Consider the following 16,338-nt stretch of genomic DNA (forward strand, 5'->3'; position numbering starts at 1 on the left):
CACACCACTCACTTACTTACATGCTGACTTTACCATAACTAAACACGTAGCCTTGATACTATGGGTCTCAGTATGATTTCTTTTTTTTTCTTATTTATTTTCTTTGTGTGTATATGAGCATGTAATGTATGTAGGTATGTTTATGTTTGTGTACATGCACATACAAATGTCAGTGCATGTGTACATGTACATGTGTGTATGTGCATGTGGAGGCTAGATACAAACATTGTCTTTCTCTACTGTTCTCCTCATAGTTTTTGAGACAGGGTATCTTGCTGAACTCAAGACTCACTACATACCTAAACCTGGCTAAGCAGTAAACTTCATGAATCTGCTTTTCTCTGACTCTACTCTCACCCTCATTGCTATGATTATAGATGCACATGACTATGCTCAGATTAGTGGTGAGTATCCACACTCAAGTTCCTATACTTGCAGAGTAGGCACTTTACCTACTAAGTCATTTGCCTGGACCTTTGCTATGACTCCTTAACTACAAAGGCCTTGAAAATGTCATGAATGAATGTTCCAAGTTCATGGTTACCAAATGTTTGTCATGGTCCCAAGCTGAGATCTATCTGATCTAGTGAAAAATGATCGCCTTAAATGCTACTTCAGGAAGGATCATGTGCCAAGCTCAGGATGAGTGAACAGGTATACTATGATTGATTGTCGCATGTCACAGGCAATAGAGAGAGAACAACTGTAATGTCTGCTCTTGGAACTTTTTGTGTCTTCTTACATTTTCAACACGTCTTGGTTAAATGAATTTCTCTCGGAAAATAAAATAAAGAGACCCCTGTAAAAACCTGTTGGAATCTACTTTCTTGTTAGCAATGAGACCCTCTGTCTGCAAATCCTAGAAACTGTTGGTAGGAGCTGAAACCATCTGAAACACTACTTGCAATTTGTTCCAAAAGATTGTTGTCCCAAAAGACTAGGTTAGAAACTATCAAATTACTTTATCTTTTATATTGGGACAGTTTCTATACATCAACTTGTCTGAGAAAATATCGTGCCTTTCTATCAGAACAGCAGATTGTTCTCTTGGCCTAAAATTTATTTGCCAAGACTCAGCTTACTTATATAGACTTTTGTAAAGACCCAACCACCATGTGCTCGGAAACACAAAATGATGATTTCCACATAATAAATGGGTCTATACATTCTTGGCCTTAAACTACACGCCTTATGATATACCTGAGCCTATGGTCACCAAGCCCTCTATTCATATTTGCGTCCTTAAGACACTATGAAGACTCAATAAGATAATGGCCTTCTGTAGTCTAGCAGGTAAAGTTCTGATTCATTCACAAAACAAGTTAATCAATTTTTTTTTTAGTGTCTAACACATAGTATAACACATCTGAACAAATTTATGAGACTCAGAAATCTGCAGAACAGCATGTCTTTCTGGTTCTTAAGCAGATCAGCAACATCTCTTTAGGAGCCAGTATATGATGCTTTGTCCAATAACATGATATCATAAATGTCCGATGAACCGAGCAAGAATAGATCATTCCCCTCAGGCACTGCCTGGGGGTCAAGCACACAGTCATTGGTTATACAATTGAGTCATGTAGTTCGTTTTCAAATAATGATAAGCACAACTGTGGGGGCCTTGTTGAAAACATTAAAAGGGACCATCTGGTTCAAGGTCTGTGGCAAGGCTCAACAAACTATGTTTCAAATGACCTGCCAAGGATCTATTGTAAGGCAGGAAGATTGTTGGCCACACACTTGAAGCCTACAAGAATATCTAAATTACGCCCATCACAGGTTGGTTTCTATAATTATCTTTTGACATAAAACCCAACTTCCTTTTTACTGTTTTCTTATTCATGTGAATGTTCTTAAATTATGGGGAAAAAAAAACGAAAACAGGAAAAGGTAGTATGAGAGACAGAAAGGAGACTGACAGAAGGATAGAAAATTGTGCCTTATTTTTTTTTGTTTTGTTTTATGAATAAAGATCAGTTTTCATGACTTACCTTAATATTTTTTATTCCATTTTTTGAAATTTGATTTAACCGGGCTTACAAGGCACTTCCTTAAAACCATAATATTTCTAACATTATTAATTTATTGATAATACATGAACCATAAATTATAATCATTATGCAGCATGCATAATGATCCATGAGAAAAATGTAGTAGATTTGTCAAATATTAATTCGGTTTTATGAGAGATTTTCTACTAACTGCTCATTATATGGATATATTCAGAAATGGCTTTGCCTTTCCTGTAACAAACCTTTGGGTTTTCATAAGAAATGATGATGAATAGACATTCCCCTGCCTCCCCCAGCCAAGGCATACAGTGTGCTAGAAAAAGAATCAAGAGCAGAGATGAAGTGGGAAGGCATTTCAGGCTACTGAACAACAAACTTTCCTTTCTGACAGTTTGCCTTGGGCCATCACTGTGAGCCCTATTCTAACCCAGCTCTTTAAAGCTGTTCTTCTTCTGGACAAATGATAAGGAATAGTGAAATAACTCTAGGAATATTGTGATCAGCACACATACAGAGAGACCAGCAAAAGGCTCTGCTTTATGCTGTTCAAAAGGAAAAATATTTACACATTGAAGATAGTACCTTTCTTGCAAAGTAGCACATTCCCCCAAATTCCTTTTACTCCCATTTGGATGAGATTTATATTGTCAAGTTTATTGGACAGCAGCTTTCCCAGGCGCATGCCCTGTTTTATTCATTCAGCAGAAATGGTACCAATCAAACTTGCAATATGCTTTTGCATTATAGCTGGATTTGGTGATTGGTATGAAAAAATATATACTTTCTAGTTTCTATAATGCATAAGCTAGATAAATTGTTAATGCTTTAGAATTCCCTATGCTATATGAATGATAGAGATTTCTGTGTTATCCCTGACGAGGTTGAGGACCCAGAAAAACAGTTTTAATCCTCTTTTCTTACTCTGCCTGTCAAACAAGTACCGGATCTTGCTATAGAGTACAGACAGAACCAAGGGCTTAATTTTCCAAAGCCAAGAAATGGTATTCTGCCACATATTTTTAATCTATTTAAAATATTAAATAACTAAACAAACTGACCCAGGCGGAGCATTTGTTGTTGTTAGGAGAGAAATAAAAGTTTTTAAGGACTGAACTCAAGCCAGATGGAATTTTCATTTGCTTCCCTTGGCTCTGTCCAAAATGCCAACGTTTGGTAAAATTTTAAACTTTCATTAAAAATAAATCACCCCTTCTTATGCAAGAAGGAACAATGATAAATATAACTTGAACAAATCTTTTAATTGTCCCCTAAGCGCTGCTACCCAGATCTAATGTCTTTGCCTCAGCCTCGTACCTTGGACTGTGCTCAACTGTATGCATTTGCTTCTAATAACAATCAGAATGTGTCTATGGAAAGTGAAGAATGTGAGCAATTACTTAGATTGTCTTTAAAAAAATGATCAAAGCAAAATCAGCTGTCGACATCACAGCGGAAAGAGGTAATTTTGAGATGAGAATTCTCTGGAAGGTTTCCAGCTTTTTGTTTTGCTTTTGCAAATGCACTCACTTTGTTTTTAATTTTTCATGGGTTGTAAATTTTCAGGTTTGGCTATGGGTATTTCCAATATCATTGTGAGTGCATTTTTATTTACAAAGATGGCAAGGTAATGTGTGCCAGTGGAACCCTGCTTTCTGAGAAGTGAAGGCTTCCAGGGTAACACAACAAGGATATCTCTCATCTCTTGTTGGTAGTGTTAATAGAAATAAAATATTGTAGACTGGTGAGATTACTCGGCTAGTAATGGTGCTTCCCACACAGGCCTGAGTTGGCGCAATTGAAACCATGCCAGACATAAGAAGAGAAAAGAATCCACACTTGCCATCTCTTCCACATGTATGTATGACATGCTGTGCATGTCAACTTGAGTCATCTGAAGAGAATCCAAATTGAGAAAATGCCTCCATAAGGTACAACTGTAGGACATCATCTTAATTCATGATTGATGGGGGAAAGGCCTGGTCCATTGTGGATGGTGTTATCCCTGAGCTGGTGGTCCTAGGTTTCATAAGAAAGCAGGCCGAGCAAGCTATGTTGAGTGAGCGAGGCAGTAAACAGCACTCCTTCATGAACTCTGCATCAGTTCCTGCCTCCAGGCCCCTGCCTTGTTTGAGGTCCTGTCCTGACTTCTCAGTGATGGACTGTCATCTAGAAGTAATAAGCTAAAATAAACCCTTTCCTCCTCAAGTTGATTTGGTCTTGGTGTTTCATCTCAGCAATAATAACTCTCCTAACCAGGACATGCATACACACACGTTACACACAGTACAAAACATATTGCACAAAGAGAGTCAGTTTCTCCTTTTAATATAATTAAATATTCCCCATGTGTAATATAAGTATAAAGGCAAATTTTCCCACTTCACCTTATATCTTAAATGTTCAGCCCTGAGTCTCACTCCTATAGAAGTGGTAGGGGTGAGTCTGGTCTCTTTATTGTTCTGGCTATGTTATGTCCTATTTCTTAGTCCATTGTTTTATAGCAGGCTCTGCAATTACCTGAGATGTGCCAAAAGTGGCTTGGGGTTCTGCCATAAGCCTGATGACTCTGAACTGCATATCAATAGGATTTCCAGAAATTAATAAAGCTAACCACTCCACCCTGGGAGGAACTCAGAGTTGGAGCTTCATAAAGTAAGCCTCTTGCCGGGGGTTCTCTGGTTGAACTGTACTCTTCCAAGGGGCTGTACATACACTCACCTTTCTGTAATTCTTAATGTGATGACAGCTTACTGTTCCTGAGTAGGCTGTGTCTCAAGACCCAGGAAGATCCATACCATATTGAATGATGCAACTCCTCATCCTAAGTGAGCAGTTGTGAAATTATAAGAACTTGGAACACACTTAGGGCTTTTTCTGTGCTGTGTTCCTGTGTGTGGAGCCCAGAGACCACGTTCAGTTCACTGTCCACTTATTCTTGGGAGATGGGGTCTCTGTTTAACCAAAAACTGGCCCCATAAACTAGGCTGGATCACCCATATATAGGTCCACAGAAACTCCAGATCCACAAAGCTGTAATTACAGAGATGGACTACTATGCCTGGGTTTTGGTTGGTTGATTGGTTTGGCTTGAGTTTTGTTTTGTCTTTGTTTTTTTTTTTAAACACAGATTCTAAGGGACAAGCTTTGGTTCCCTTTCTTACAAAGCAGGTGTTTTACCAACTGAGCCCTCTCCCCATCACTAGCAAAAGCTTTTAAAGTGGCTTCATAAATCATACTATATAATTGACCCTGTCACATGTAAGGGATGTCTTATTTACATTAGCTTTCCATGTACAGAAAGCCAATCAATCATAACTGAGAGTCAACTATCTTACACTGTGGCCCAAACTTCACAATGTCTTACAGGGTAATCTCTTTTTCAAAGATTGCATAATTATCAATGTGGGTTTCTCTATGCTTCACCAACTTTGAAATTCTCATAAAACCATATTCTGGGTTCTTAGAACAAATATAACTAGAGTTTAGGACTATTATTGGCTTCTTTTACATGAAGATCATGAAAAGTCATTCTCTATTAGAATTTTGAAAACAATTCTATGAAGAGGAATTTTTCTTCAGCTTGCTTAAATTTAACAAATATAGACATCACCAGGCTTCCTCACCCATAACCTTGATCCTTACTGAGAAGGTTGTGGATCTCTGTCTCTCTGTCTCTCTCTGACTCTCTCTCTCTCTCTCTCTCTCTCTCTCTTTCTCTCTCTCTCTTTCTATACCTCCCTCCCTTCCTCCCTTCCTCCATCCATCCATCCCTCATGAAATGACTCAATGACTCCTGCTTGAAAATAATAGTGTAGATGTTTTAAGGGGAAGACGGTTCTGAATCGCAGAAAGAACACCACAGTGAGATTCTGCTGAGGACTCAACCCTAAACACCACAAACAAGGTGGAAATTTAAAGCTAAGAGACAAGATGGGGGTCAATAGATGAAAAACTACTGAGAGATAATATAGGAGCAAAGGGGAGAATTCTAGCTCCTCCCTCCCTGCATGCAAGCAGGATGTTGGCTGGAGGGAAGCCATTACGATCTGTCATTACTTTAAACATGGTGGAGAACAAGGAATCAGACAGCAGGAATGGCCAAGTGAGAAGGGGAGCTAAGCTGACTTGCCAGCATTTCTGCTGAAATTAGACTTTGGAAAGACACACACAGACTGGCTCAGTTCTATCATTTCTACTGAATGATCAACTAGATTTAGAGCCTTGGAATTTTCCCCCAGACTCTGCCTATCATTTTTTATTGTTTACCATGATTTCTAAGATATGCACACATGACCATGCCACATGCTAAGGAGGCCAAAGAAGTTGTTAGGGCCTGGCTACCTCTTAACAGGGTAGCTAAGCAAAGGGGAAGAAGCATGCTGTAAGTCTTTGGGCAAGTTACCATAGCAGCTGTCTGAACACTGAGTTTGGCCCTGAGTTTGCCCAACTGATAAAGAAAAAGGGATCGCTGCATAGTAGCAAACATACTTTGAAGACAGAGATATTTGCTCTCTCTCTCTGTGTAGAACATTTTATTAGACTCCCTTGTGTTTCTCACAACACTTAAGATACTGTTTCACACAGAGATTAAATACATGTAGAACGAATGAATTGATGAATGCATGGTCTTTATTTCAAAAGATCATTGGAAGTGTGAGTCACCTGTCTGTCCTATTAGCCATGAAAAGAAAATTATAGGCTTTCTTGAATGCTACCGTTAAGCTTGAGTTCCACTGATTTGTATAAGTATTTTTTGTTTAATTCAAGAAAAGTACACATCACATAAACTGCCTTTGAACTAAGTGGGATGGCTAGCATTTAAGCACCGTGGGTCTTCTGTTCAGTGCCAGCTGCTTGCCACAGTCCAGTGGAAGTTAACATTAAATGACGTAAATTTGATTTATAAAAAGCATTGTTTTTATAACTCACATAGCTGTTCTTAAATAGAACCGAGTGTCTATATCTTTCTATTTTTTTCCACATATATTTTATTAATCATTCCAAACACAGTTGTTTCATTCCACAGAAATGAGCACCTTATCTCCCACCTTTGCAAAACTGCTGTTAATCATTCTTGAGGGATCCTGTTCAAACCATTCCCCTGCGGTTTTCAAATCCCTTCTGCTTGCTAATCTAGGAAGGACGATGTGCAAAAGGGAAATACAGAGAAGCAAATAGCTGTTCTTGTGAATCAGCAGCCTCGTCAGCAACAGTAGAGTTTCTCAACTGTTATTTAAAAGTCTGATAAATCTGTAAACAGAGCATCTGTAGCAGTGAGCTTGAAACTCACCCAAGTGAGGATAGATGCACAATATAGGATAGAAGATGTTTTTATATCCATGATTCATGCTTTGTTCTTGCATCTATCCTATCCCGATGGATAGAACAACATGCTTAAAACTCGACAATGACAAAAGAATAATTGGCAACATGCCAGACACGAAGAAATAGTATTCACATAATTTCTTAGGATCTTTATACATCTTCCTTGCTAGCCTAATTTACTCAGCTAATTAATAATCCTGGGTGTGATGGTTTGTATATGCTTGGCCCAGGGAGTGACACTATTAGGAGGTATGTCCTTCTTGGAGTATGTATGGGTGGGGGCTTAAGACCCTCATCCTAGCTGCCTGGAAGTCAATCTTCCACTAGAAGCCTTCAGATGAAGATGTAGAACTCTCAGCTCCGCCTGCACCATGCCTGCCTGGATGCTGTCGTGCTCCCACCCTGGTGATAATGGACTGAACCTCTGAACCTGTAAGACAGCCCCAATTAAATGTTGTCTTTTATAAGACTTGTCATCATGATGGTGTCTGTTCACAGTAGTAAAACCCTAAATAAGACAGAAGCTGGTATGAGGGACTAGGGTATTTCTGTGATAGACTTGACCATCCTTTGTTTGGAATAATGTAGATTTGGGGAGTTTGGATTTGGAAAGCAGTGGAATGCTTTAAACGGGACTTAATGATCCATCCTAACAGAAATATGAAAGATGTTGTTGCTTAGTATGGTTTGAACTGTGCAGATGTGGCCCAAGAGGTTTCAGTGGAGAATTTCAGAATGTGGTGTACAGACTATTTTTGTGGTATTTTGGTAAAGAATGTGGCTGCTTTTTGCCCTTGTCTGAAGAACCTACCTGAGTCTAAGGTAAAGAGATTTATATTAATTGCATTGACAAGGGAAGTCCCAAAAAAGCCCAGCAGAGACTTTGTTCTCTGGTTAAGCCTCATGAAGAGCATTTTGAACAAGCATAGCAAGCTTAGAAAGGAAAAATGAAAAATATATGGTTCAAGTATTAAATGGGGCACCAGGAAGTGAAATGGAGTGGAATCCTGTGTTCTAGGGGTAACAGATTAAGGAATTTGGGGGGGGGGCAAGATCCTACCCAGCTAAATTTAGATCAAGGCATGGCAGTACATGTCTTTAATCCCAGGAGACAAATCCAAACAGATCTCTCAAAAAAACAGTTCAAAGCCAGCCTGGGACACAACACATTCTAGTTGAAAAAAAAAAAAAAAAACTTAAATCCAGGCATTGTGGTACACACCTTTAATCCGAGCATTACAGGAGACAGAGTCATGCAGATCTCTGAGTTCAAGGTCAATCTACAGAGCCGGTTCCAGGACAGCCAAGCTTAGGCAGAAAGAGAGTCAGAAAACAGCTGATAATAGAATAAGGCGGACCATGTTCCAGCCCCAGAAAGCAGCAGAACATGGCAGTTTCAGCCATGTGGATCTGGCTTTAGAGTGGAAAACAGAAGGGACAATTGATGTTGGTTAGCTGAAGCTAAGACATTAGTGGTGATTAAGAAGGACCAGCATCACTGAGGTGAAATCTTCTGGGATGTTTTCTGAGAGCACAAAGAAGCTGTGTTCCAGAGATAGCTAAGGTCGTACCTTGGCTGCAGATGTACTTTATAATGTGTACGAGTCAATATAAGTTGTCTTGTCATGATAAGACTTGTCATGGTCATGGTGTCTGTTCACAGCAGTAAAACCCTAACTAAGACACTATGTCTTTCTGTAATTGTGAGTTAATGCAGCATCAATGAATACTGTTAAGTACTTGTATTTGATATAGAATCTAATCAGATACCTGGATATTTTTAAATATCTGGATATTTGTGGTTATATAAGTTAAATAGGTATTTTATTACAATTTTTCATTCTCATGTGGCTGCATTTTGTGCACATAACATCTGTGTATATTGGGTAAGTGCTGCCTATGGCCTCCAGGGACTATACATCTCCAATGAATGTATATTTGGGCTATCAGCAATAAATGACTCCTACCAACATTCTGCTATAGCCACAGATAAGCACTTGACTTAGCCTTCATCACAGAAGCTTCCTCTTGCGGTAGATGAGAACTAACACAGAGATCTACAACTGTACAAAAATGCAAATAGTGAGAGAACTGAAACAGTCTTAAATGGGATGCAGTCATCAAATGTTCCCCTCAGGGTTCAGGGAGCTACGCAAAGAAGAGGCATAAAGACCGTAGAAGTGCCAGAGGTGATGGGTGACTCCAAAGAAACAGAATCCTCTAGAGTCTACAGGACTGATGCACATATCAGTTTACAGAGACTATGGCAGCTTTCACAAGGTCTGCACAGATTCAAGCCAGACAAGGTTCGACCATCAACAGGGGGAATTTATCACTGTCTCCCACCCCTAACTAAGAAGCTATCTGGAAATGACACCACATGAAAAGGAAAAAAAAATTGGTTGTTTCCAATAGATCTCACTGGGTATGTTAACCACACTTAATGGTAGATCAATACAAAATGAACTCAATGACATTTTTTATAGAATTTTTAAAATCTCATATTGTTTTGTTTGCTCATTTTATTCTTATTGCTCTTTTGCTTATATTTTTAAATTCTGTTTTTGTGTTTTTGTGGAGTGTGTGTGTGTTTCTTGTTGATATCTGTTTGCTTGTTTGCTTTTTAAAAAGAGAGAGAAAGAGTATGGAGTTAGGAGGGTGGGAAGGGTCTGGGAGGAGTTGAGAGAGAAAAAATATAATCAGAATATATTGCATAGTTGTTTTTTATTTAAAGTGAGAACGAATTAAGATAAGAATGATAAAGTGGATGCTGATCCTACATATATTATAAACCAAAACTACTAGATAATAGATCACATGAAAGAACTGTGGTAGCTAAGGAAGACAGTAGGACAAGAATGCTGACAGGGGATTTGGCTTTCATACTCAAGGCCCTGGGTTCAAATCTCCAGCATCTCCAATAGTTTTAAGATATGAAATGAAAGAAAGGATGCAAAGAAGAAATGTGCTGACTGGGAAATGAAGGTATGAATGGCGAACTCTGTGATAAAAGTCTCTCTCTTCACCATTGGTCAGGACAAAAGCAACCATGGCAACAATTCCTAGTTTCTCCTTATTAGCCTTATTAGAGAGCCCTGCCTTCATACTTAGGGTCTGTGAATGGTGTCTGCCTTCTGTAATGTACAAGTGTGGGTGAGTAAGCAGGGAGAATATTCCCCCCATCATTTCTCTCTCTTGTGGGAATTAATAGAAAGATGTCAAGTAACATCACATTTCTTATGCTTTGCCTATGTCAGTTAGGCAGCCCACATGACTACCATCAGGGGAAAATTGCTCTGAGCAGGAAATACACGGTGACTCATTTTTGCCTTCACTGTATATTCAACAGGATGCCCATGTAGACCGAAGCCCCTCTGATCTCATTATGCCCTTAATTCTGATGGCCTGTGTTAATCTAAAGTTCCTTTGTTATTAAGTTGTATGGTCCTGCTCTTATCTCTATTGGGGTCTTTTGTAGACAATCTCATTTTATCATTTACCCTTCATTATAAAAATCAAGTTTCTTGTCTGTCAAAAAGAAATCGAGTCTAGCAAGCTGAGAACCAGTTTCCTGACAAACTGAGATGGCAGGCACATCAGCCTGAAGGTATAATTTCCAAAGCAGAAATTGGGAATTATAGATGCCACTTACATTCATTCATAGGGAGGAAAAGAAATGATAATAGCACAGAATTAATTTTTCAATCACACTGCAAATATAGGTCTAAATAATATTTTTGGCTTAAATTTTGACTCATGATAAAAGATATTAAAATTTACCAAGACTTACTTCTTTTTTGTGCTGTTAGTGTATGCCGCATTTATATCACTAGAACAAAAAAAAAAGTACAAATGATTTATAAAATATAATATAGTGATTTAATTCTCTTCAGAGGGAAGATTTACCAATTTTCTCAAAGCTATATTACTAACGATAATATCATCAAATAATCCTGTTATTCAATTGTCAGTCTATTCATTGATCAGTTTGAGTAACTATTTAGACATAAGTATGCAAGATTGATTCTTTTTAACTTTAGTATTTAGAAAACTTGCAAATAAATAAAAATATCACATATCAAAGTTAACTGGACCTAATCAGTTGCCTGAACTTGTCTATTGAGGAACAGTTAGAAATTATGCTATGGTCACAGATCATGGCTTTTATTTAATCTTCATTGTGTCTTGCTCAACCCATCTCTTTGCTCCATCTCTCACCATCAGCATCCTGCATGCTGCTTTCATGCATTCCAGAAATGCATGTGATGACTTTACCGTGCAGTTGTGCGTTATTCATGAGTGAGAGGCTGTGGTGTGTCTGACTTCGGAGATTGTCAAGATGTGCTTAAACCTGTTTCATGTGATTCCAGTCCTCTCCCCACCCCCCACCTCCAGAGTTTCAGATAGATGATAACTTTATTTGGATACCGGATTATGTTTTGTTTTGTAATGTTTTAAGTATATTGGCTGCTATTTCTGGGAACTCCAGTTAACCACATTCTAAACAAACTTAGCATGATGCAGCACTAGGGAGTATCAAGCAGTGTCTACTACACAGACAAACAACGCTTTCTTATCCAAACTCTTTTTTAAGCAGATGCTGATTCATAAACAGTGTCTACGAACAAGATGAACTTGAGGTATTATTTTGTTATGAAACTTAGCATCTACTGGCAGTCTATCCTCACCAAAGTCTCTAAACTACCATGTATACATTGTTGTTGCTCCTGTCATGACACGAAGGTATTCTTTAAAATATAAAGTTGTGATGCTTAAAATTAGTTGTCCTGCCTGGCAGTGGTGGCGCACGCCTTTAATCCCAGCACTTGGGAGGCAGAGGCAGGCGGATTTCTGAGTTCGAGGCCAGGCTGGTCTACAGAGTGAGTTCCAGGACAGCCAAGGCTATACAGAGAAACCCTGTCTCAAAAAACAATAAATAAATAAATAAATAAATAAATAAATAAATAAATAAATAAAATTAGTTGTCAACTCGACTGGATTTATAATCTTTTATTAGATAAACATTACTTGTCTGCTGATCAACACTGATATTAATAAGCTAGGATGCTATATAAATAGTTAGGACTAAAGATACAGAAAGCAATCTTGTATTTACAGGATCTCCAAATACAGGTGTATTTGGAGATGAGAAACTCTAGCGAAGTTGTATTTGTATCTCTAAAAGCCACTGCATATTTTGAGCACAGTCAAGAGTTAATTTTCACATTTGCACATATAGAATAGAATGAGAAAATAAATATAAATCTTTATTATTTTTCCTTAAATTTTTACTGAATGATTAACTATGTAGCTATTAATACAATTTATATTATATTATTATATATATTATATTATTATATATATTATATTATTATAATATAATATATTATATTATATTATATTATATTATATTATATTCACTACCTACATCACTCCCTGCCAGTTATTTGCACTCTTAGAACTTTAATTTCATTTCACTTTTTCAGAGTCCAGGCTTACCATCAACACACTTGAGCAACAGCCCCGTGGACTAGAGAGCACAGATCACTGGCAGAGCAGATACACAGAGCCCTGCCTACCACCACACACCTAGGTGTAGGAAAGGGAAGATATCCACAGACCTACCCTCTGCCGTGCCACACGAGCAGGCTGTAAACACCTAGAGTCCCGTTAGCCTTCATACCACAGAGCATGGGCAAGAGGTCACCAGAGGCCTGCCAGCCATATGGCCAAGTTGCCACAGGAGTCACTACAATGAACTACAATGTGGTGGACAGACAGAAGAGAAAGAGAAGAGAACCGTTTGAGCATTATAAAGATGGAACTGGAGATGACAAAGTAGAGAGGAATAGTTTGTTGTGAGTAGTCAGGCCCGTCACCTGAGGCCATGGTGAAGACCCAACCTGTGCTGTCGCTTAGGTCCGTGTCTGGTTCCATGGCTATTCAGCAGAAGGGGTTAGTGGCTCATATTACCATTAGAGATCATCGGGGTGTCCCTAGTCTGGACAGCCACCAGGAGCCACATAGATGTCCATGGGCTATGCATAACTGGCCTCGCCCCTCACTGCCGGCAGCACTCTGGAGAGTTGGCCTCATTGCTCAGTGGTAGCAGTACTCAGGAGAGCAGGCCCTATGTGCCTCACCTCGGCAGCAGAATGGCGCTGGCCCTGCTAGAGGGGGAGCAGGTGAGCCAGCCCCGTGTATATGGGGCGTGAAAGAACTGACTCCATCACTCTGAATGAGGTGGCACTTGGGTCCGCCACCCCGCCCCTTACACCTTGCCACCTGCACCTGTGGCAGGCAGGAGGGCTGGCCTGAAGTCTTGAGAACTGGAGAATTAGCCCTGCTTCTTACCAGCTTTAGCGCTCAGGAGAACCAGCCCTGCATCTTGCCTGGGCAGTATAGTAGAGCTGGCTCTAAGGCATGGATGGTTGCAGATGAGATCTGACCCTGCCTCCCAATAAAGGCGGCAACGCGTGGCCTAGGCAGAGCAGTGCTGGAGAGCTTGCCCTGCTGGTGTGGATAAGGGAGGGCCAGCAGGCTAAGAGCCCAGATGCCACCCAGACCCAGATCCAGGTCTTTGAGTTGGCTCACTCCGAAATCTATACCATCTGCAAATAGGTGGGTTCTTTACTATAGGGGGAGGTTGCCAGGGCAGAGGGCAGATCTGAACGAATGGAGAGACGACCTGATGAGCGGGACTGCAATGCATGATGAGAATCAATAAAACATTTTTTTTTAAATATAGTATTTGTCCCTCTGAATCTAGCATCTTTGCTAACAGTAAATTTTGGTCCCTTCTTCACGTAATTATCATGATTTCATTCTTCTTCATGATGTAATAAAATCCTATCATACACACACACACACACATATTTTTTTCTTATTCATTTGTTGGTAGAATAAGTTTAATAAGAGAACAGAAACAGGCTTACTATGGGGAAGTGGGGGACACTGGAGGGGTGGGGATGAGGAATTTTAACAAAACCAAGGTATTAAGAAAAGCACCATGCTGAAACCCCTTTGTTTGTGTAGTAGCTTAAGGTCTAATGGAGTCATCTGGAAGACAGTTTCATGACATACTTTCTCATTCAGTCACCTGGTTATTATTATTATTTTTTTCTCTTTTGTGCTAGCAATTCCCTGAAAGTCAGGGAATACTGAACATGCTTAGCCTCTCCGACAGTTATGACGCAAAGTGAACTCCAGATGTTATGTGCTACGTGTGTTCATGCTTGTGATAAGAACAGCAACAAATACATTTTAAAAAACAAGGTATTTCTCCGTTTGTGTTAATCGGTTGTGCTCACACATTACGTGGCAAAGCAGCCGATCACCTTAGTACACCTTTCCTAATGAACTATATTTTTTTCCAAGTAAAGGTGAACTTGAGGAAAAGCAAGTCATCAACCTGCAAAGTGCTGAGTGTGACATCATTAGGTTTATTTGCATGAGGACAATTGATTTTCGTAGAGGACTGGCAAAGAGCACTTTGGAGGACACCTTTTAGAAACTAAACCAGAGGGGAAAGAAAAGCCGCCCTAATCTTATGAGAGGACTAACCCAGACATTAAATGTAAATCAAAGGGCTTCAACATGGAGCAACAGATGTGGCTAAATTAGGTACAGGTTGATGCCATTGAGGTTTCATTGAGTGATAATGTATATGTACACACTTAGGCTCAAGAGAATGTAAACCTACTATTTGGAAATTAATAAAATAGCAAAAACAAAACAAAACAAAAAAACAAACCAAAAAAAAAAAAAAAAAAACACTTAAACTTCATGTCCATAGTAACAATAATTCCTTAAGAATGACAAGAGGTTCAGAAATACCAGATCATAATTGTAGTTAACACAAAGCCAGTGAGAAGATGCTTTCTCCAAAAAACCCAGGAGAGGTGAGGAAGTGGAGGGGGGAAGGGAGATGAGGGGAGGGGAGGGGAGGGGAAGGTAGAGGGAGAAAGAAAGAGAGAGAGAGAGAGAGAGAGAGAGAGAGAGAGAGAGAGAGAGAGAGAGAGGAGAAAGAGGGGGAAAGAAAAGAGAGAAAAGAGAAAAAAAACAAAAATCCATAAAGTCCAGTCAGGATCAAGTTACTGATAATGTTTGTTATTCACATTAAATATATTAAGTACACAATATTCAAACTGTTATAAGAGGCAAGAGTATTAAAAGCAAGGAGACACAAGCAGCTCATCATATACAAAAGTTCTACTTTACACTGAACCTTGGAGGCCAAAACATAATTGAATGTAATATTTATTGTTCTGAGAAGAGAAATGCCTAATAGAAATTCTATATCCTTCAAATATAAATTAAAAATTACTACATTCCCAGGAGCCGGTGCATGCTGTCATAACTGTGTGAGTTCCTATGTGCAGCTGCCTTGTTGTGTCTGTAAAACAGTGTTTAATGGAGTCACCTATGACTCTTGTAGTCTTTCTTTTCTCTCTTCCTTGATGCCTCCTGAGCCTTGGGAGAAGGAAAGGTGTGATTAAATGTCCCATTTCAGGATTAAAAATCCAGAGACTGTTGAACAGTTGTGGGTCTCTGTTTTAATTGCTACCTTATGCAAAAACAACTCCCCCCCACAAGAAAACAGAATGAATTTTCTAATGAAGTTTAGAAAATACAGAAACTTCTATGCATAACAGTAAGTCATTTGAAGGCAAAAGTCAAAATCACAAACCAGAAAAATCCCAGCATGGGATGAGAAGGAAGGCAGGAAGTCTGACAGCTGCTAGGTTAAGGATAGTTTGTTTACTTTAAGGATGTGGTCTCTGCTCATCCAATCATGCTCTTGTGATGGCTATACACCTTAGAATATAGGCAACATAAATTGGGCTCACTGGGTTTTTTTCAAAATGAGGACACAAAGTTGGATAAGTGTTTAAGGGAGGTAGATTTAGGGAAAAGTTAGAGAAAGTAAATGTGATCATAATAAAATGTAAAGAATTCTCAAAAAACAAAGTATTAGTAGAAAGGCATATCTAGAGAAGCA

At 39.1% G+C, this 16,338-nt stretch overlaps 1 pseudogene; it reads left to right on the forward strand.

The window, feature by feature from the left end:
- The first annotated feature begins 13,028 nt into the window (after positions 1–13,028).
- Positions 13,029–16,338, forward strand: part of LOC117717638 (proteasome activator complex subunit 1 pseudogene) — a 74,108-nt pseudogene continuing 70,798 nt past the window's right edge.

Source organism: Arvicanthis niloticus, chromosome 12, assembly GCF_011762505.2.
Source record: "Arvicanthis niloticus isolate mArvNil1 chromosome 12, mArvNil1.pat.X, whole genome shotgun sequence".
In the NCBI taxonomy this organism is placed as follows: domain Eukaryota; kingdom Metazoa; phylum Chordata; class Mammalia; order Rodentia; family Muridae; genus Arvicanthis; species Arvicanthis niloticus.